This window comes from Empidonax traillii, unplaced genomic scaffold (genome assembly GCF_003031625.1).
Source record: "Empidonax traillii isolate 1590-97213 ecotype Southwest subspecies unplaced genomic scaffold, ASM303162v1 scaffold361:size2146424, whole genome shotgun sequence".
In the NCBI taxonomy this organism is placed as follows: Eukaryota; Metazoa; Chordata; class Aves; order Passeriformes; family Tyrannidae; genus Empidonax; species Empidonax traillii.
In genome coordinates this window covers 579,601-603,150 of record NW_020955554.1, presented here as the reverse complement: position 1 = coordinate 603,150, position 23,550 = coordinate 579,601, and the positions used below count along the sequence as shown (strand labels likewise).

The window sequence follows — 23,550 nt, the reverse complement described above, 5'->3', positions numbered from 1 at the left end:
AGTTTCCAGCAAAAGCCCTGGGAATCGAGATGTTTTCAACTGCTAAAATCAAAAGCAATAACAAAAACAAACAAAAAAAAAGGATGTCTGAATCAACCAATGCACATATCTGCCCTAAGTTAAAACAGTGGGACGACCAGTGCCTGCAGTTTCGCCGTAATTTTGCTTCGTTTGCATACAGCTGGGATCTGGGGTTTAGGCTGGCAGCACCAAGCAGCTGACTGAAGGCCAGACAGCCTATTTGAGGACAGCAGGGATGCCAGGAGTCCTCTCTCCCTGGGTTTGAAATCCTGTGCCTACCAGGGCACCATCCTGGAGACCAACACCTGAGCAGAGCCCACCAGCACTCGGACCCCGCAGCCCCCACACCTCTTGGGCCTCTCCCAGCAGCCCTGGGGACACCTGGGGGTGACAGGAGCGCTGCAGAGTCGATCAATGCCCCGCTGCAGACCATGAGCAGCTCGCTCAGCAGCGAGCAGCCCAACAGGACAAGTCATTTCCTCCACGAGTTATGTAATTCAGAATCACTCTGGTTCCTCTTGGCTCGTGGAGGAGCAGCTTTGTTTTTTTCAGGAGCTGGAGCAGCGGGTGGTTGTGGCTGTGTTGTGTAAGATAATACGAGGAGCAGAACAATTGCTGCCAAGGGAAGAGACGCTGCATCACAGGCTTGGTGTTGCTCTGTGGAGCGGGGCTTGCAGAACCACTTGCTTGTTTGTGTCGAGTTTCACTGGAATGTGCGTTAGTACCAACCACCTTTCCAAGCCAGCAGAAGTTGTCATAAACGTGCTTCAATAGCGAGCAAGAAAGCAACTCAAGAACAAAGGGATTGTGCAAGGTTTTGTGTAATGGCACATTAGGGAGGAGAGCATTACAAAAAAAAAAAAAAAATCAAATCCCAAATCCCAGAGACCGCTGCTTTTGAAACAAAAAAGGGTAACTCCCAAATATGTTAATAGTTACACTGAAATCAAGAGAGCCTAAGCCAACTGACACAGTAATTCCCCAAATATTTTATTCACCTGTTGCAGGGATTCAACCCATACAAGGGAGCGAGACAAACTGTACAGGGTAGCCAACTACAATGTTAACTGCTGAATTTTGGGGTCCAAACGGGGGGAGGGGGGGGGGGGGGGAAGTGGAATTAGGCCCTTTCTATAATTCTGTACTTTGCCTTCAGGGCTTATAATAGGATATCTAATTACATGATTTTTGTAATATCTTTTCTATTATTTTACAGAAGCTGTAACTGTCGATAACAGATACTTGTAGTTACACCACACATCAATCCCTTCCTGTGTAAAGCCCAGCACTGAAACATCTCCCCACATGAGCACCAGCTTGCAAATAATTAACAATTTTGGGAAAAGAGGATATTTCCCTGATGGCTGTTAATCAGTAGCAGGCCTGAACATATATCCAGTAGCAATCATGTTAAGGAAAGCACATGAAATCTGCAATAAAATGACGTTTGGCTGGATTCCAAATCCTACACAGTCCACAGGCACCTTTCTGCTGCCTTCAGCATGCTCTGAACCACACAGCACTACAGGCTGTACTGTGGGCCTTACAAACACAAAAACCACCCAGAAAATCCTCACAGCCACCAACTTCACACACGACACACAACTGGGAATATCTAAGTTACGACCTTCAATAGAATAGGAGCCCGTACCTGAATTCTGGAATTCAGACCAATAAGGTAGCAAGGAACAAACTGGTCCCAGGATTTGTGACATAAACTGCTCTGTCATCACCCCTGAGGGCACATTAAAAACCACCAAGTGTTGGCACTACAGCCAAAAGGAATTTTTATCGTACTACAGGCCCCTGGAATAACAATAATAACAACAACAACAAAGTTTGCAAACACATTCTGTGTGGGAACAGCGAAAAAGTTTTGAGCAAGCCTTTTAACACAACCTTCTGCCCCAAGCCCAGTCCTCCCGCTTTATTCTCCTTTCCCCTTAAAACAGGGCTTATTTCACCAGCCGGTGGCGTGGATTTATCACAAGGAAAAAAATCTGACTCCCAGCTCCTGCAGGACTGCAGCAGCCCCAAGACTTCAGCTGCTTCCTTCCACCTACCAGTGGCTTCCCAAGCGAAGGGAGAATGAAGGGATTGTTTGCATCCCTCCACAGCCCTGAAAAGCTTCGTGCCACCACTGAGCTTTTGCTGAACAGACACGGTGCCAGGAAGTCAGTGCCTGTGAGCTCCTGCTTGTTTTCAGGCCTGGCAGTGATGGATTACGAACAACCACAAGTTGGGCACAAACCAGCTGTCTATCTGTCTTTTCCAAACATCTTGCTTCAGTTCCTGTATTATAGAGGTGCCAATGCCTTGTTTCAGGATGCCTACTGCATGAAGAGCACATATTTCTCTGAATATTTTACAGTCACACAGAGGGACTGGGCTTTTTTTTTTTTTTTAAATGCTGTTGCTCCTTCCCCAGCACATTCCCCACAATAAAAGTCTCTCTGTTCCCAGAGGCCTGCAGCTGAAAGGACAAACTGCACCACAGCTTTTCCTCTGCAGAGAAAACCCACATGTGCAGGTCCTGCTGTTGCACGAGAAACCTGTGCCCCCACACATCCCAAACCTCCTGCCAGGGCACTGTGTCAGTAAGAGCAGCACCCTTGAACTGCATGGGGTGCCAACACAACCTAGAGGGTAAAAAAAGGAGAAAACACAGCAGCCTTCTCCTCCTGGACCTTCACACAAACAAACACCAAAGGGCAAAGCACTGCAACAGCTTTGCAAAGAGTCCAACTCTGCTCCATCCAGGACTGTGTGAAACCCTTTGTGGTAGCAAATACAGACACTACACGTGCTCAAGCATGCACACAAGGCTGTGTGGGATTCAGTCACTCCAAAGGATGTCTGGGGGAAAGGGCTATGAACAGCATCTAATGTGGGAGGGGGAAATAAAAATTGCTAGTTACTGAATTTGGGTCTGTCAAACACCAGAATTAAGCAGTGAAGACACTCTGGAAAGCCTTCCAGTTTTGTGGCAAAAGCCATGGCAACACCCCCGTGCTGTCCAGCAAAGTCAGAGCAGTTCCCAGGGAACAGCCTGGATCTGGCTGCAGCACTGCCTACATAGCGAAAACAAAACACACAAAACACAGATGAAAGATGTTTTCCCCCCCTTCTGTCCCTGGAGGAAAAAACAAAAGAACCCAAAACCCAAAACAAAAAACAAACCCATCCTTCTTAGGTTGAAAAGGAGATCACAGGGAGGAAAACACGTAGGAGTCCAGACGAATGATAGAGTTGTAGACCAGGCACCGCTGCATCTGCTCCAGCTACACACAGTTGTCTAAGAAAAGCATTATGAATTTTTTCTCTCTCCTCAGATGTCTTGCCTGGATGCTTTAAAGCAGCCTCAGAGGAATGTGCTCTTGGGTCTGAATCCCGTAGGAAATTATCCTTTGTGGTGGATGGTCTCCCCTTGGGGCCTGTCTGTGTGTTTTGCTTTCATGTAATCCTCCCACCTTGGTTTTCTAATGTAATGCTATCCACATTATTACAGCTCTTTGAAACTCTCAAATGCTACTTACTCAGGCTGTCATATTTTCAGCTCTCCTAGACTGGGCCTGACTGGCCTGTGGTTTGTGCCATAAATAGTCACCAAAAGATCTCATGGACAGGAGTCTGGACCCTCTGCCCCTTCCAAGTGGGATGTGCATGGATGTGCTCTGCAAGAACAACAGAAACCCAACAGAAGCACCACTCTTGTCAGGGTTGCTCACAGGGGCCAACTAGTCCTTTGTCCTACTTCCCCTTTTCTTTCTACAACTTCTGCACCAACGAAATTCAGCAGATTGCATGTAAACTTTTAAGGCAGCTCTTGTGGTTTAGATGAATTTCACCAAGGGCCCAGCAGGTCCAGCATCCTGACCTGCAGACAGGACTCCCTCTACACTGCCTGCCACCGGAGCTTCCTCAGAAGACATGAATCTTCACTGCCACTACTGCTCTCATTTGCACTGAGAGCAGGGTTTTGTGGTTTCCTTCCCAGTTCCTCTGCATCACACACAACCTCAGAGTTTGGTTTGCATCAACTTCACTGTCTCCCCGGAGCACCACGGGAATTTAACCATAGAGCAAGCCTCCGCTTCGAGCGCTCCCTTTTCTTCGTTCTGGCATGAATTTACACCCTGACAAGTCGGATCTTTAATATCCCTCCCACACACACGCAGAGAGACAACTTCAGTCCCTCCCCCGCTCGCAGAGCGGATACCCTCAAACACATGAATCAACGTTTACCCGCAGCTCTCCTACGGCGCTATCAAACTGCCAGCAGTTATCGCCCGTGTGGAGGAACAGACTCAAATACCACGGCATGGCTGACTGCTCTCCTGTGGTTTCGCTCCTGAAAGTTATCTCCACTTGTAATGCAGGCTTAATAACAGGGAGGGGGATGCAGTGCACCGGAGGAACCGAACAGAGGGGACCCAGGCTCTGTTTCTGATCCTCCTGTTGGCTTGCTGGATGCCCACAACTAACCCAGCACCCACCACGAGCCCTGCCTTTGGTCTCCCCACCTGCAGCACTGCAGGAGGAGTTCTGAACTTTCCTGCAGAAGAGTAAGAAATCAAAGTGACAAGAGGTAAATCTCATAGCTAGCTGATTATTGCCAAGAATTACGTGCTGCACTCGAGCATTTCATCTAATGCAGGGAAGTTTTCCATGGACACGAGGCTGATAAACTTCACAGCACGGTGTGAAGAGATGAGTAAGCATGTCCATTAAGTACACTTACCCTTAAATTTTGAAGGTTTCTCTGAAGAAGAAACTCAATCTTGGCTGAAAAAACCTCTGGTTACATTCCAATTAAGTTGGCCCATTGCTATAAAGGCTTCACTGCTGCAGCTACGTGAATTTCTGGCCTGAATTGCTCGAGCGCTAAAAGATGTGGAGAAGAAATACCAGGTCCCTGCATCACTGCCCACCCCTCCCTCCCTTTTATTGTATTTTAGAATGCATAATATATTCTTGTTATGTTATTCAGATTATTTTTTAATGAATATATTAGTGCACAGCAATAGGGGTTGAGCAAAACCTTTCTTGTATTTTCCTCCCTCACATCCCTAAGGAGGGTTGACACAAAGGAGAAACCTTCAGTCCCATTTACAGTTTCTGTCCTGAGCTGGTGCTCAAACCACCCGTGTGGTAGCAGTCCTCAGGCCACTTCACCAGAGAAGTGCTCCAGCAGCAGCAGCAGCACAGCAATTCTGCTTTGTCTTACTGTCAACTGTGCTGAAAAGCAGCAAAGTAGGAAGGTTTTGCTTCACTCTCCACCGCCCAGCAATAAACTGACACAGCACAGCTGCAGCCTGCTCAAGCTGAAGGAAGGAAGAAAACAATTTGGGGCTCACATCTGTGCAGCAACTATTAAGAAAAGCTACCCATCCCTGTTCCGCCACAGAACTGACCTGGCCATGCAGTTCACTTTTGCTGATGACATTAGCTTTAGGAAATGCTCAGCATGTTTATTTTGCAAACAGCATTTTGCTTGGAAATTACAAAAGAATCAGAAGTGCCACTTGCTGTTAGACAACATTATAATGCAAAATGAAGCACAACCATTGTGATGGGAGAACACATTCATTAACTCAAGAGAGTTGGCAGTCTTCTGATATTTAGTAGATTTTTCCTCAAATTCAACCCCCTGGAGTCATGGGACCTGAAAAATCTAGATTTTCTTCCTTTAACAGAGCCTTTTTAGCAGCCCTCATAACTGCAGGAGTTGAAAGTTACTCACTTAAAGGGCAAATATAAAGATTTTTAAAAATTTATGTTGAAGTATCATCTATTTTGAGGACAGTATTATGATTCTGAACATCAGGTTTAGTAACTCTGAACAACCAGCACAGAGGAGTTCTTCAGATCAAAACCTAAGTCACTCATTGGTTTTACTTTTAAAGACAATTTATGACTGCTTACAAAACAAAGACACAGGAATCCTCAAAGCCATGGGCCTAACTCTAATTTTTGTTGGAGCTGCACAATTGTGATGACTTGCAAATGGTTGTGATTGATGTTGGAATAATGCAGCAATCGTAATCAATTGATTCTTACATGAAATAATGGTCTTTTTAAATCCGCCTTTGATCCGAAAATACCTCTGTGCTTGGAGGATATTAACAGGAGGGGGGTGCGTTACTGTAAAAGTACCCAGCAGTATTCTTGAAAAATTTTCCTGTCTGGAAAGTGTGTTTTCCAAAAAGGGCCCCTGAGAAGAGCACAGCTGGATCTATGCAAAGCCTATCACTTCTGCAAGAAACAAAACAGGACACATCGAGGTGCAGAGGAACAAAAGGAGATGGTCACAGCCTGGAAGGTGCATTAGCAAAAAAAACCGAGAAAGAAACAAGTTTGGCTAACACTTCATGCATCACTTACAGAAAGAACCAATAGCTCAGGAAAAGTCAAAGAAAATGGAGGGGGGGGAAAGAAAAAAAGCCCTTGCAGCCCCCACCCTCTGCACTGCTGCCCTTGTTCTATGCAGTACATGGAACATCCTCCCTGGCCAGGCCTCTGACGGGAAACATCAGCCAGCTGACAGGGCTGAGATGAATGAAACTTAATGACAAATGGGGAAAAAGGTCAGAACAACATCGAATCTGGTTTCCTTCTGCCTTCCCCACTTTGCTGCACGGCCCACAGAGCCGCAGTCCTGTCAGTGCTGCTCGCACTAATTACGGCTGCACAGTTAGAATGGAATGTGTTAAGGTTTAAAAAAAAAAAAATTACCCTCTGAACCCACTAGTACATATCCACAGGAACTACTCATTTAAACTTCAACTTAAATACGTATTTATCTTTGTGCCCTGAGGTCCAACACACCTCATTCTCAATTTAACCTCTCCTCTTTTACGCTTTGTAGAAGTTGCACAAGATCATTTACGCAGAGACTTAATAATTATTAAAAAAAAAATAAAAATAAAAATCAAGCAATTGGAAGAGCCCAACATTTCAAAGGGTCAGCAGTCAATGCACACATCCCCATAGCCCATCCAGCTGGAGAGACAGAGCCACAAACTGTCAAGTGCACAGCTCAGTGCTGATAGACCTTTAAACCCCTACATTTTTTAAATTATCTTTTTTTAAGAGTGAATCAAGGGATCCATCACCCAGAGATATCTTTCAAGTAGAGACAAAAGCACCCAGGCTCCTTGCAGGCTGCATTCAGCCCCTGGATGCAGCTGTGAAGTCACCACCTCTCCTCTGTGAACCAGCACGGGCTGATTCAAAGCAGAAGCCCAGCGTGAAATCCCCACACAAACTCATCTAACAAGATGCTCTCAAAACCTTCGTTTTTTCCAAGCTGGATTTTCTAACGTTTTCAAAGGGTCCAGAGACTGCCACCTGAACCCTTTATCCACCATCAAGAGCATTTACTTTTTTTTTTTTTTTTCTAATCTAACATGTAGATTTAATAGCTTTACATTGGGTCTGTTCTGAAGGGAGTCTCTGAAAGCCAAGCTCCTGCTACTTGCACGTGGAAGGTTAGAGTGGTTCCTTTTATAGGCTATCCCAGCCCCAGCAATACCAGGGTACCTCATGGTCACAAAATGTCAACTTACAAAGTTCTGTGTGTAATAGGATTTATGCCTGCTTTTAGACATGAAGCAGTAAGGAGCAAAAGTACCTTAAATAACCTGCTGGAGGTCATCTGTGGATTTGGAGATGAGCCACACACCTTTTGTACCTCGCTCAAAAAACCACTTTCTTCCTTCTATGATTGTGTTCGGGGATTTTGACGTACTATAAATTAGGATGAAGCGTTTCTTTCCAGCGGAAAGACCCCAAAAGTACAAGTACACATAAACATCAACTTTTAATCATTTCAAGAAGCCTTGTTCAGAGGTAATATTTTGGCCATTTGCTTACAGTAGTAAGACACAGTGAATCTATGCAGTAGAACAAAAATTATTTAATTAAGGAGGAAAGCAGCACATGGCATTCAGAGTGCTTGCCTCAAAATTAGAGATAAAACCATTTCAACTTGACAAACTAAATGCTAGAAATATAGTTTACCAGAAGCTTTCCTAATTTCTTCCCATCAACCAAAATCTTCTCCCCTCTCCTTTCTACACCACCTCAAGTAACACTTCTGTGCCAACATCCCCAGGGAGCTGAAAATTCTCAGTGAAAGCCCAACAAAAAAATGGAACAAATATAACGTGAGATTTCAAATGCAAATTGTGAGTACCAATATGTAACAGCTTTTTTTTCTCCTCCTTGTTGGGATTTACACTGATTTGCCATCCATTCCTGGAGGAACCACACCAAGGGGGCTCCCAATGTCTTATCTGACAGCCAGCGTAAATTGATTAAAGACAATAAGTTTATAATGCAAGCGCTTGATCTTAAAGCTCTTTTCCAACCTAAATGATTCTGTGAGTAAAGAAAAATTAAAGCAGCATGCCCACTTTGCCTGAGCAGTTGCCCAGGGATGCAGTGCAGCAGCACAGCTGTGGGGCAGCACACACGCAGCCCAGAGCTTACTGAGGCTTTGCAGATGAGAGATAAGCAATACTTTATATTTCACTCAGATGTAGATTACGAGCCAGGGAAAAGCAAGCTTAAAAGGTGAATGGCTTCTTTTGGCATTAGCAGAAATCTCTGTATAGTCTCCAAAGCGAGCCGAAAGCGAGGTCAAGCTACAGTATGGGAATTCTATAGTCAATAAAAAACCCTGTTTTTAAAGCTCTGGGTCGGGAAAATTCAATGTGGATGACCACTTATTGAAAGGGTCATCATCCAACAGAGAGAAAATCGCTGGAGCAACAAAGAGCCCAGAAGCATTCCTTCAGTTTATAGAAACCACAGAGAAGGGTGAATCCTAAATCCGTCTCCTCCTAGTATTAATCTAGTTCGCCTCCAAGGATCAATTTATCCAGCAGAAACCGCATTGTGATGGTGCAGTCAAGTCCCTTCTTCTCTGAAATCTGAACCTGAACCATAAAACAGAACCTGTTTTTTGGCTGCACACTGACATTTTAGTATTCCTCCAGCACTGCACTGACAGGAAGTAAGGACAGACAGAGGCTCTCGCTCCAAGCTGGTTTTTTTTTTTTCAGTTTTCATTCACGGAGCAACTTTATTTTTGCTGTGCTCCAGCTGACATTCTCAGGATGTTTATAGAGTCAGAGCTTAGGAAGAACAGTTACAGATTTCCCTCGAGCTCCCAAGGCCCTGAGTATCCCCCTCTCAGAGAGGAGTTTGCAGTACACCTGTGTAACGATGACTGTGCCTGCACTGGGGCTGCCAGGGAAACATCGATCCTAACGCAGCACTAACCTTGCCCAGGTGCTCTCAGAGCAAGAGCATCAAAGCAGTGCTTGAACAGGCTCCTCATGGATCCTGTAGCAGGACTTCTCATGCATTAAATGACTCACTATGAAACAAGGCCAGCTCAAGGAGTCTCGCAGCAGAATGTCCCACTGCAGCGCAACTAAAAACCTTTTACACCTGAAGGGAGATATCTCTCCCCCACAAGACTAACTTTCTGCAACTGCTTCCCTTTCTGATACTCATTCTTAAACCAGCTATATCCTCCTGCTCCTCACACTGGTGCTCCCAAAGCAAGGAATTTGGTTTGCTAATTAGTGCCATCAGGGAAGTTGGGGAACACGAAGCAGAGATTAAAAAATTGCTCAGGCTGGGTTCTTAGCACTTCACCCTTGTGATATATCCGTGTCGTAAGCTCTGCACTGAACAGCACTTGACTCAGTCTCAGTTTGCAGTAGGGAGAAATTAATTGCAATCTAATAGGATTCAAATTGGTACAAGGGATCCCATCATTACGGGACAAGAAAGAGTAAAACCACAGTACATTAGCAGCTAGCAAAGGGCTTCGGTCAATGCACTGGAACAGGCAACACCATGGCTGAGACATGATGAATTGATACCTCGATAATTGTAATTTATTAGTCGCTGGTGCTGAACTAGCACAGGAACCAGGTGGGAACAGACTGAACCCTCCGCGGTGTTTGCAGAAGGAATGACATTCCCTTTGCAAGGTCTAACTTGAAATAATTTTACACCGAAGTGAAGATGTGTCACAGCTTAATTCAAGCAGCAGTTATGTGTACTGGAGGATGAAAGTGTAAATCAGCAGCAGACTGGGAAACAGAAGGCTCCTGGTATCAAATGTCAGTGGAGTTGCTCCCTCACTCTGCAACCTTTGACAAGTCACTTGAACCCCCCAGTGCTTCAATCGAGGCAGCCACAGCACTGGGTCAGGAGCAAAGTTCCCATCACAGGCCACACTCACCCTCTGTGCTCAGATCTGTGGTAAACTGCAGCCCTCACCACTCTGTATTTAAAACTGACACTGGAATTAGTACACGAGACCGGCCCGTGGATATTTAAAGTCACGTGTGTGACAAACAGGCTTTACGTAATGAGTTACGGTTAAGCTGCGAGAGTAAACCTGACAGACATGCCCGTGCATTCACGTTCACACAAAGCCCAACTGTCCCACTTCCACATGAGCAGCTCCAAGGGAACATCCGCAGGGCAAGGCCAAGCTTCAGCTGTGTCACGGATGAACGCACCAACAGCGCTTTCCTTCCAGGTGGAGCACACACAGCCAGGGCAGCAGAGCCCAAGGCAGCAGAGGTGAACAGGCTGGGATCCCCAGGGGCTCGCATTCCTGTTCCTCCTCTCTGCTCCAGCCTGTGCCACTGAACAGTCATAACTTGTTGCTAAATTAAGCAATCATTCACACGGCTAGCAATGCCTCCCTCCCCGCCCGGATTTCGCCGGGCAGGCAGAATTTTAGGAATTTGGAATATTCTCCAGTTAATTTCGGAAAACAGAACGTAAGCCACCAACACTGGAGGTGCCAACGCAACCCACCGGCAGCTGCTGTTTCCCTCCCATCTTGTGTCAGGGAAAATCTTTTGGATGCCAAACCCCCTGAAGCACAGATCTGCCACCCTCACACCCGGCTGCAACTTTAACAACTCCCTTTGCCTCCTCCCACCCGAGGTCAGTGAGGGGAAGCAAAGGGCTCCCAGGCACTCACCCCAGCCAGGAACAGATCATCACATGAGAGGTGAAGGCCTGGGTCTCTGAGCTAAGGATAACACAGAAACAAATCCCACTGCTGGGAAGAATAAAAGGGATGAATTTTTTTTTTCTTGGCAAGCCCATTGCAATCAGCTTTATGTACGTTTATACTCTAAAAGCTGCATAATCAAGTGGGGCTATTTCAGAGTAATAGATACCTCCTTTTTCAAGCTTCCATAAGTGGATCTGTTCCTTTCTAAAGCTACCCAAGAAGCCAGTTACTAAAGACAGAAAACCACAAAATTATACATTCAGTACTTCTAACCAGCTCTTCACCCCAAAAGACCTTTGGAGGGTTTATAATTAAGAAAATGAAAATGCTTAGGCTTAAAAACTGGCCCAGCGAGTTTGCTATCAAGATCCTTCCCTGGATTTGTACTGTGGAAACACCCTCAATACTCACACCTAGTTCTCAATCATGAGATGATGATTAATACCAGCATTAGATCACCCCCTGTAATTGCCAGAGCCTTCTGCAAGGTTCTTGCTGGATTAGATCACAGAATGGTGCTCAGCACCTCTAAGCAAACTCTTGAAACCCGGGGCTGGCATCCATCCTGGGCACCTGGCACATTCATATGGCATGATGCAGAACTCCCAGATTGGATGGAGTCACTTCTCTCACGTCCTCCACCTGAACTGGCTCGCTGTGCTTTGGGTCAGCTCTGAGCTGATGTGTCAGTGCTGTTTCCAAACCCAGTCTAGTCTGTGCGTGACGTTGCACAACTCAAGGCTGGTCCCTTAAACCTTGTTAGCAAGAGCAAGACTCCTGCAGCAACGACCTCCTCCCTTCCTCTGTCAGGTCGAAAAAACAGCCTTGTGTTTTCCTGAATGGCAATAAAATAATCATCACGTCCCCCGTTATTTTCTTCTGCGTAACGCAAGCATTTTAAAAAGTAAGTAAAAATGATTTCCTCCAGGTTACAGATAAGCAACCAGACAAAGGATGGCTAAGCAATTTACCCTGAATAATTTACCCAATAATCTAGTGGCAGGACTTGGTAGTATGAACCCTTCTACCTCAACAGCTTCACCAATTAGCCCTATTGGTAAGAATGGGCCTTCTCCTCTCACAGGCAGTGATTTTTTAAGGAGAAGGAGGGGAAGGGTTTTAAATTCTGTGTCTGCAGTGTCTGGAAACAGAACAAAAAAAAAATCACAACTCAGATACTAACTACCATCGTGCCAGAGTTCAAGATTCCTATTCCACACAGAAATAAAGATATCACATAACACTTGATTCCCTCCTGAGTGACTACCAGGCAAAAGCCAGTATTTGACAGTGAAAAAGACTGTATCACTTGTTTGATTTTTTTTTTAAACAGTTCAGCATTGGAAAGAGCTCATTTTTTGGATAGGTAGAAGGAAAAGATTGACTTTTACTGATTAAATCCTAATTCTGTCAGAACAAGCTGCAAGTCAACAAGTACGTCAATACTTAACTAGGAATTAACTAAGGGTTCCCTTTTGTCTAGTTGCATTAACAGCCTTTGCTGCATAAAATGAGTAAAAAAGCCTTTCAGCTAAGCTGGTTTAGCAGATACACCTTAGGCCATGACAGCACTGGAACACTGTCATAAAAAATAATGATTAGTGATGACCAGTTATCACAGGACCCTAAATAAATTCTTATTCCTAAACTACACTGGAAGGTCAGTAACTGCTGAGATCCAGAGTGGTGATAATGGTATAACTGAGGAAAAGTTAAGGAAAAAAAAAAAAATTCAATCCAAGCAGCAAAGACTTAAAAGCTGCAAGAATAGAAATGGGCTTTTGAAAGAAATCATCTTTACAAAGCTACACGACAGTTGGACGAACACAAAGCACTGTAAAAATAGCCAATTCCTGAAAAATATTATTTCCCTGCTTCTTGGGTCAGTAAATCCCCTATTAACTACCAAAACCTCTGCTTTTGGCTCTGCCTTAGGCTTATGCCTATTTGAGGTGACCTAAGGTTGTCAGACAACAATTCAGTTCCTACTGAATTACACACACAGACACAAAACCCCCAAACAAAACAAAATCCACAAAACACACTACTTTTTTTTTTTTTCCTCTCTCTGGGACAATGCAGACTTTATTACATCTGCTATTACAACGTGCCTATAACAACGCTCTCTAACAAGCAGCCCTAAGGTCAAATATGTCCCTTGATCAATTTACTAGAGGTCCCTGGTGCTGCTGCTGCTCTGGGTAGACTGTCTGGGGAAAAAAAAAAATAATCCCTTTATTCCTCTGCTTCACTGTAAGGAGGGTAAAAAAAAATAATAAAAGCTGTCACAAAGACATTTTTCTTATTTTTCTTCTCCCTCTGCTCTTGACAAGCCAGGTAAACAAGGAGGGGGGGATATCCAGCTGCAAAGGGCTGCGAGGGACCACCATTTGTACAGGCATATAAAAACACAGTTTATTTACCCAGCTACTCAACACATCAGGGTGATTCACAACAAGGCTAAGGGGGTCGGGAAGATTCCTTAGCGAAACACCTGCAGTATTTTGCATGAGGACAAATAAAAGGCACTCTGGATGTGAGTATCCTGTGGCTGTCTGTGCACGGGAATTTAACAGGACCTTGCTACGGTCTGAGCACTCTGAGGAGCAGTAACAGTAAGTCAGAACTGCCCTGGGCAGCCCAGTCATCACGAAAACCCACTGCTAGTTTTGTCAGTAAAGATGCGACTGTTTGTCTGGTTTTGCTCGACACATGAGTATCCAGTAATAAAATCCCTCAGTATTAAGTAATAGCTATACCCAGAAAAGCAGACTTGATACCGGCTGACTCGCTGCAGAAACGGCTTCAGGCTTGCAGTCAAGCAGCAGGGAAGGAGTTAAACTCATCTGCCACAATGCCTCAGTACCACTCTTACTCATCCCTGACTGCATGACTTTTGTTTCACATGTTGTGATTTATTTTCATCTCTACCTGCGGGTTTTAGTCACAGACTGGCATCGGCCCTAACACTTAACTGGAACTGCCCCATTCAGCCCGGAAACCTGGAGCTCCAGGTGCCTCCAGCTATTAGTAGGCAACTCTAGGGATTGTCTTTGCTTATTCCCTGTGCCCTGATTCCCATCACTTCTGGTTAAACATGGTAATTCCTGCAAACAGCCCCTTTAAAAGACCCCCTTCCTCTCCCCCCCCCAAAAAAAAAAAAGAATTACCCTTTGCTAATGACCTATAATGGGTCTAAATAAAGCCTGAGCTGTTCCTTACTCATGCATAACTTCATTGCTTCTGTTCCCTACACACCCTGCCCACTTGGCGCAATTTGCAGAAGGGTTTTGGCATGGACAATTGAAACACCCACATGCTGCCTGAACTGAAAAGCTTAATCCTCGAGTCCCTTTCTTCCTGTGTGATAGCTAAACGTGGCTTTTATTTTGATAACACGGGTCCCATCTGCACTGTTGGTTTCAACCCATGAAGGCTGAACCCCAAGCACGTTCCCAGATTAGGACAGCTACAGCCTACAGCATCTCACCCCACACGATGGCTGCAGAAGGCTTAAAACCTGGCAGAACTCCAACCCTCGCATTTCATACGCCCAGAATTAAATTCCCCCCTAAATTAGCAGACTCCACCCTCTAAAAGCCCAGGAGTCACCACACCATGGTAATTAATTGGCACACACCTTGGTGTGGTCCGCAGTCAAGACAAGGACAAAGGAAAGAGCACAGGCCACAAGGAACAGTTGCCAGCTCCTTCCAGGAGCACGAATTCCCATTCGGGTGCCATGCCCTGAAACAATTCTAATCCATCTTTCTCTTTAAGCAGAGACAGCACCGCCATCGACGATGATCCGACAGTGACAAAGGAGGGCTGAAATTCAGGCCCGAATTGTTATTCCCCTCAGCTAGGCAGTTATGCACAAGAAACACTGCTTGTAAACACTTCTTTGTCAAACACTCAATTACAAGCTGCTTTATGAACAAAACGAGGCAGTGGCAAGGAAAGGCGAGAGACGCCAGTGGGGAAAGCAATCTCGAATGGCACAGAGCCACCCCCAAGGGCCAGGGACACCCAGCCCTCCTGCCACCCCTCCCACATGCCCTGGAACACACTGAAGCCAGCCCTGCAGGATGGGCTCTGGGCACCTCAACCTTGCCCTCTGCTCTTATGATTATTCCCTGCACGGTAAGCAAAGAATAACAGGTTTATTTTTTGAATCACTGGCTTTTGCAGCCTGCGCCTGGAAGAAAAAAAGAGCACGTGTACAAAAGTGGAACAAGTTCAGAGCCCTCAATTCAAGGCAACACTTGCAATATGACCCTCTTTCTTCGTGTCATCCCCATTTACACCTTTACACACTGAAATTGCTCCGTATGAGCTGAAAAATAGCTGGAAACTGGAACATTTATTTTTTTTTTCATGCTAAAGCTGCAGATGTACTCTACCACGGAGCAGCTGAGCTACCTCCACCTCCAATTCTACATGGTCTGCAGCACTAACTCGAAAAAGATACTTATGACTGACACTACAGCCAATAAATGTCATGTTCAAGTATAAAATATTTCCCTATGACCACTCAAAAGTTTTGAGAATCAACAGAAAGGCAACTTTATGAGCTCCAGCACCACCTTCCAAGAGGCTGCAATGTTACAGCATCAGAGGGCAGTTCATATTCATCACAGCTTCCCTGGACAGCATCCACTACTTGATCCATTATACCTCCTCCTTGGATTCTTTTAGCAGTATTATTCCAGTGGATAAGATTTCCCCTGGAAAGGGTTTTTTCCTTGTTTTTACTACTCAGTGTCAATGAGTCAAGCAGAGCTGTAAGAGGAAACATTAGAGAGAGTAAAATGAAACCTGTTGCTAGTCTTCAACTTTAAATGGCAATGGATCTGCAGCTGAAGGAAGAATTGAGCCTGTGCTTCCTTCCCTAGTGCCAAAATGGAACTCTTTAACCAGAAGGAAGTGGAACATGGAAGAGTGAAGACGAAAGACCTGGTTTTAAATTAAAAAAACCTGTATGTATTTGCATAACTGACTTCAGACACCAATGTTCAGAATCCAGCAGCTCCCCAAAGAATACTTGGTTTTTTTAATCTCAGCAACTCCATCTCCAAAGAAAGACAATTGAGAGAAAGCCACTAGAAAGAAAAAAGAAAAGAAGCCCCAACTTTTGTATGCAATGATAGTAAGAGTTTACAAATATAATTCCTAAACTATCCTCCTTGCTAGGATCTTTCTTAAAGAAATTAATTTCAAGGCTCAAAAAAATTTTAGAATCAATTTAGAGTGCAAACAGCTGGAAAAACCTACAGACACAGTATAATTCAACTCTTGAGTTAAAAGATACATACCTACCTGCCTATGCTTAAAGACTCCCTTAACCAGTAAGTCTGCAGGAGCTTTAAATCTATCACAACCCCCTGCTGGTTTTATTTATTTCCTAAATTTCTTTTACACAAAACATTGGAGAAAACAGACTGGCTTTCCCAAAACGATGGTGCAGCGGCATTCACCTGAACAGCTACCGATAACCTGGCTTGAAGGACTGAAGCAAAAATGTGCTTTTTTCACCTGAGAGAGATCTTCAAACCAAAGATGTGCTTGCTGAGGCCGTGTCTGTCCCCAACAGCTCGTGTAAACCATCCACCAGTAACCACTTCTCATTCAAATCAGAAAAATCACACCCAAAAAGACTGGGGCTTCTTCAGGGTCCTCATCAGTAGAGCACTCCTGAGTGCTCTATTTTGGTGCCTTCTCTTCTCCAAAAGAAATACACAAATAAAACAAAAGAAAAAAAGGGAGAGGAGGGAAGAAGGAAAAGAAAGAGGACTTTGTGCATTGTGTCAACCAATTAAATTCAACAGAGAAAAAGATACAAGTGGTTATAGCTTCCTGTAAATTACTTCATGTAATTAAATCCCCTTCTTTAAATTACAAACCATTTAGCTCTTCCTTTATAACAGTGTAACCAATGACCACCAACAGCCTTTTTTATGGTGTCTAATGCCACATAAGTTGACAGCAATGAAATTTCCTTTTTATTTCTCCCTTTCAGAAGACGCCGCTGGAACGAGATTCATTCACAGCTACTTACAGAATGTCAGCGAGAAGAGGGGATCGCTTTGTTTCCCTTTATTCTGCTCCAGTCTGAGGGTATATTTAAGCAAATGTGACCTAAAGTCCTTATCAGTCATCTAACCACAGGCAGGGAAGTTAAAGGTGACCCGCAAGAGTTTTAAAACACGGAGCTTATACCTGGTTTGATTGTTGACACACGTACAACATCACTTTCTTACACTGTACCACTGGGGTTTAACTACCTTCCTGCCACTTGAGTTTTCTGACCTTTTTTAACTTTGAAACCACCAGGAATGTCAGATCAAGTCTTGTTTGCAAGTCCCTGTTTGCTGGGGACGAGCCTGGCCCGGTGAGAGCTGCTCTGGGAGGTTTCCCCTGGATTGCTCTGCTTAGGAAACGCCTGAGTGTGTCTCCAGTTAACACAGGTCTGGCTCGGCCACACTTCACTGGGGCTGCAGCCACCACATCTCCTCCGATGGGGAGCTGGGATGGACACAAAAGGCCCCCAAAGACACGGCGGGTTCAGCTCCACTGGAGGCAGCGCAAGAAGTCCCAGCACGGAACGCTCTGGTAGCATCCAGTGCTTTCATCACTGTGCTCTCTAAACCCGCTCCAGCACATCTTAAAAAATGCCAGCAGCCATCTGGAGGCCTGAACACATCGCTGCTGCCCAGATGCTGTGAAGTGGGAGAGGTGAGTGGGGACAGACTGGGATTTTGGAGAAGAGGAAAAGCAGGGACGAGGAAGGCAGGAGGCAGTGCCGCAGGCAAAGCCTCGGGGTCCAGTTCTGAACAGAGCAGGGTTAATGCTGTAGCAGCAGCAATATGATCCCTATCTACAAAGCACACGGCCAGACTGCATCCCCATCTCCCCACGGTCACCCAAGCCCTGCTTGCTCTGACACCCACAAGCAAAGCCCACCCCAGCAAAGCCTGTGGCAACAAGAAGGTGCTGGCCAGGGGAGCAGGTTCTGCCCAACCCAGCTCGGGCACACTGAGGAGCTGCACCCAGAGGCAGCTGAGCCTCTCTGGAGAACCAGGAGAGCACCACAAAAGCAGGGACAAGAGGGGCACTTGGAGCAGCAATACTGGCAAGGGAGGGTCAGCCGCAAGAGGGGAACCCCGAGGTCCAGACGAGCAGGTATTTCACTACTGGCTGAGACAGACAAAGCCACATTCTCCTACATATAACATTTTCATCAGCCAAAACATGGTTTACATCACTCTGTTCAGAAAATAATATTTGCAGTGTAGTAAAACCCAGCATATGCTTCTGTTTCATGCTTCAGCATTAGTCTAAAAATAGTTGGACACCCCCCAATTCTAATAAGCATGATGTCTTCAATTTATGTTTCCCTACCAGAACTGCAGAAGGTTTTGAAATACATTTTTTCCAGCTTAAGCAAAGGCCACCTCCTGTTGTAGTTCCCAGAGCATTTATAGCACTCTCTTGCACTACCCCTGGAGCACAGAGTGTTACAGAGATCCATCATGGAAGCTGTGCTGTAGCTCTCACAAGGTGGCTGCAATCCCATGATGAAGTTACCTGTGTCACAGCTATAATGCAGACTTTAATGGTCTAATGTTCCTGCAGCATTTTAAACAAACTGAACACACTGCAGAGTTCTCCCTCTGCTGCAGAGTGGGCTCTAAGGCCACTTCAAGAATCTTGATGAATTCCTGGATAAATTTAGCAAAAAACAACAGCACTTCTTCGTAATAGCAGGGTTTCATTTGGGAAATAAACATCCACTTTTTATTTACAAAGGATTTTTCCTCCTCCTGCCACTGCTGTGCTATGCCCACTGCTTCCCCTCTGCTTTGATCCAGAAAACAGAATACCAAGTGCCTAACCAGGACTTAAAGCAGATTTTTAAATTAGTTCCTGACAGTGCAAACAGATTGCTATTGATTGAAATGAGGCTGATTTTAGGCCTTGGATTAGCAAACCTAATGCCTAAATGCCGTGTTGCCCATTTCAGTACTCTGCACCGCTGCTCCCCAGCGGTTTCCCAGGCAGCTGGGAAGTCTCTGCTCTTGCAGATTAGCGTGAGAGAGCCAGGCAGGGCCATCTGTGGCTGTGCCGCAGCCCCACTCAGCCGGAAATAAGGACCTCCTCCGAAATCCCAAGGGACAGGGCCTGGCACCGCATCCTCATTAGGAGCTTTGGAGACAGAGACGCTGCTCGCAGGGGCAGGAGCGGGAATGGGTTTGGAGCCCAGCCCCACAGCCTGTCCAACACCACAGCCTGCCCAGCATCAAAACTCACCCAGCCCCACAGCCTGCCCAGGACCAAAATCTACCCAGCCCCACAGCCTGCCCAGGACCAAAAACTCACCCAGCCCCAAACCTACCCAGCCCCACTGCCTCCGCTGCCAGCAGCAGCCACACTGGAGGCAACCAAAGCTCCAGGTGAAGGCACCTCCCGGGCTTCCAGACAGCCTGGCCGGGCTGGCACAGGGGCTCCCCACAGGGAAGGGCAGTGCCTTCACAGCCCTGCTCCCCCTGCCATCATAAATGCCCACTTCAGGCTAATCGGCGCGGAGCTTTCATGTCCAAACCGTAAATTCTTGTACTTACAAAGGCAGACACGGATCCTGGTTTTAAGCAATACACTAAGCAAACGTTTCCCTGATTAAAAGAAAACGGACTACTTTTCCTTTTGCTTTGTTGTTTAGTTTCAAAGGACGTTTAAATAACAATATCTGCTAACAAAAAGGGTAGCATCAATTAGAAACAAAAAGAGACAAGTTTGTATAATTTCAGTGTTCAAAAGCAGTGAAATGCAAACACCAAAGCAGCACACACCAAACCAAACCAATCCCCAAAACCCACATTAAAGGCAACCTTGCCCTTCTTTCTTTCTTTTATTTTTTTTTTTTTTTGTAAGCTGCCTAGAATTCATTTGCTTTCAGTAGCCTGAGCTACTGAAGGCAACAGAATAACCTTCTTAGACACAATTCAGCTTCCAAACACGACATTACTAAGACACAGAAGGACAGGCATACCCACGTCCTCCTGCCTACAGACAAAGACTCCAAGGGTTATTTTTCAGACTTGCTCTCCCATCTGGCTGCTGAGCCTCAGCTAAAAAAGGGACATTTCAGTCTCTGAACCCTGAACTCAAGCAGCTACATGCTCCTATTGCCCAACCATCAGCATGAGCAATAGGATGCCAAAGGAAATTTTCCACACCAAATACCTCATTAGCCAGACAGGCTCCTAGACTGTTTCTCTCCACCTTGGGAAAAGCCCCACAGTCTTTGGGTACCACCACCACCCACACACGGGGCCAAGGGCACATAACTGGTTGGAAGATGAGCTATCAATTTTCACCTAGACATCAGAAGAAATGGGGAGCAATCCTGGACGGAACACGAGTTGGTGCATCGCCTTCAGCTCGGATCAGCAGTAACCCAGAGCAGTGTTCCCCTGCAGGGAGGGTGTTATAACCATCACTGAATGCTGGATAACGAGACGATGAGCATCGCAGAAAAACCACATGAATAGGTAATCAAACTTGTTAATGCAATTTAGCAGTTCCAGTCCAGCAAGAGCCACGGCAACAATACACATTAATCATCAATAACGCTCAGTGGTTTGACGAGGGCAGGGGAGTGAATGAGACAGGGGAATTAGCTCTGCTTTCCCTCCCTCCAGGAAGCTCTGCTGAAGTCACAGAGATGTCACACCTCCAGAGCAACACGACCCTGTCAGCTTCCCTGCCCTCTCCTCCCATGCTCCGAACCCAACACGCTATTTATGAGCCCTAAATCCGGCCTACACCACCCTGTTTTCCTCAGCTTCTCTTGAGACTCTTCCTCATCTCGGGTGATTTAAACAGTGGGTGAGAAAAGGAAGGAGGAGGTGTAAGACACTAATCTTCGTGACAAATGACTATTTGCAGAATAGAGTGTTATTGCAGCCACATTTAACATCTAAATATATTCAAACACACCGTGATGCTCCCAAACTGACTAACCACGGAGCCTGAGGTTAAGGTAACTGGAAATACCAGCAACTCTTTCCTATTAGCCCCAACTCTTTTCAGGAGGGCAGTGTACAGAAAGGTCAATGGGTCCTGGAACTCGGAAAAAAAATATTTTAAAATAATTTAAACCAAACAAAAACCAAAACTCAAAAACCAAACAAACAAAATCCCAAAAAACAAACAAACAAAACACCAAAAAATCTCAACAAGCCCACCAATTGTTCTACGCCCACCGTGCTCAGACGCTCAGAGGAATAAGCAGCTCCAAAAATGACACCAAGCTGAGCTAAGGCTAATCAAAGACTGACTCCAGGCTCAAAGGGTGACTCTCCAAAAACCAGCAGAACAACACAGGACACACAAGGAAGCACTGGAACTAAAATTTTTCATTTTATACCTAACCCTTACTGAATCTAACTGAATTATACACCCAACCACAGAGGAATCCTTTCAGAGAGGATCTCTGACTAAAGGACCTGTAACTGTTGGAAATGCCCTTTCCTCCCTCTGCTTGGTTACAGCAGGAGATAAAAACGTGTTTGAATGATTTCAATACCAGGTTGGGAGTAATAGGCTGGAAAGGACAGATTGGTTCTGTTCTTGCAGCCCTCTCCCCATAGCCTGAGGTACAGAACAACCAAATATTCAGGAGCAAACAGCAATCTGGATGCTTTGTCAAAGGCAGTGAAGTATTAATCTAATTTTCTAAACAAAGCAGACAACCTGGCACTCAAATCAGCTTACCACTTTGCACCTCTCTACAAGGATTAGCAGAATACCATAATTATAATGCCCAATTTGATTTATTAGAGGAGGCTGCATAGAAAAGATGACAATTCAGTAGCATTGTGAAGAGAAGGGATGAGAGTATAAGGAAAGCTTCAAATTGAACAGTAATTTCTAAGCAACATCTCAATATAATTAGCATTAATTACAGTAAGCTCTCCAAATTAGGTATAAACCTATGTTTAATAACCCTGAAATGCAAAAATCGTCCCCCAAATTCCAGGAAACTTAATATTACAGCCAATTTGTCTAGACAGCTTGGCAGGAAATGCCAGAATTCTAGGTGTGAACTTTGTGGTTACTAAGAAAAAAAGGAAAAAATAATTGAACTTGTCTATTTCATGTGCATAATTAGTTTGAACTAAGAATAGCCTAGTTTATGTACCTGAGATTTGGTTGCTACTTTCATCAACCTTACAGACCCCCAAACTTGTCTGGTTTTCAGAACTGTACCAGCTAGGATAATAGAAGGTATTTAAAAAAAACTCCCTTTCCAATAAAAGATAAATTCTAAATGTGAGTCCTTTAGAGAGGCACCGTGTATTAATGAGTCACTCATCACAGCTTTTATTTTATAAGCTTTGTGCAAGCTCCTTGCTCTTTTCAGAGTTTGTTACTTATCCTTACAGGGGAAAACAAAAAGATTAAACAATGAAAGATGAATTCAGGTTTTTATGAATGTGGTGGTAGCAAATCCCCTATTTAATCACTGATGGCAGCCAAATACTAGCCAGAAGAAACAGATAACAGTGTCCTCATTTTTCAAAGTTGAAACACTGATAATCTAAATGTTTAGTAAACTAAGGCAGCAGCGTTTAATGACAGAAATTGGGGTTTGCCAACGCAACAAAAACTCTTGCCCCCAAAGGCTTCTGAAGAAGTGTCAAGAAATACATGCTTGGGTTTGTGGGTCTGGAAGCCAAGAAAAGGATCCTAGTTGTTCAGACTTTCACGGAAACTAAAATGTGCATCTCTTCATCCGTAATCAGAAACCATTTCAGCTGGCGCAGAGCACAGTTTGTGCACAAGCTCATTGCACCTGTAACCAGAGGGGGAACTGAAATCCTTATCACTCAACTGGTACCAAAACCAATCAAGAAACTTGATTTATCTTAACTACATAGACACCGATGAGTCTAAACCCAAAACATTTGGTGTCACTATGGGGAGTTAAAAGAAAACAAACCTGGCAAATATTTTTCCTGGGAGTGCATGATTACACAATTTGCTACCCAAATGTTTGCAAGCAGAAAAGCACTAACATCTTTACATAAATTATTTGTACTGAACTATTCCAACTATTTTTTTTTTAATCAAAAGAAAAAAAAAAAAAAAACAAAAGTCTGCTAATTTGTTAAAGAGAACAATTAGCCACCACAAGAGCAGGGTCATGAGCAGATCATGAGAATTTCTAACTTAAAATGTGACAAGCTCTTCTGAACCAATATGCTATAACACAATCCCAAAAGACTGTGTGTGGTGGAGAATTATGTCAGAGGTTAAATTAGATAACCTTAATGATTCTTTCAAATCCTACAATACTGCAAGTCTGAAAAAACAATTCCAGTAAGGGGACAATTCAATCTTTCCCTGTCTGGCACACACACACAGGATCAGCTGCACAAAACAGAAGGTGTGCTTGGGTTAAACAGCCC

The 23,550-nt window shown here is 44.8% G+C and overlaps 1 protein-coding gene across 16 annotated transcripts in view; it reads right to left on the bottom strand.

Annotated features, from left to right (window-relative positions):
- Positions 1-23,550, bottom strand: part of FBRSL1 (fibrosin like 1) — a 492,401-nt gene that overhangs the window by 340,341 nt on the left and 128,510 nt on the right. The window lies entirely within an intron of this gene.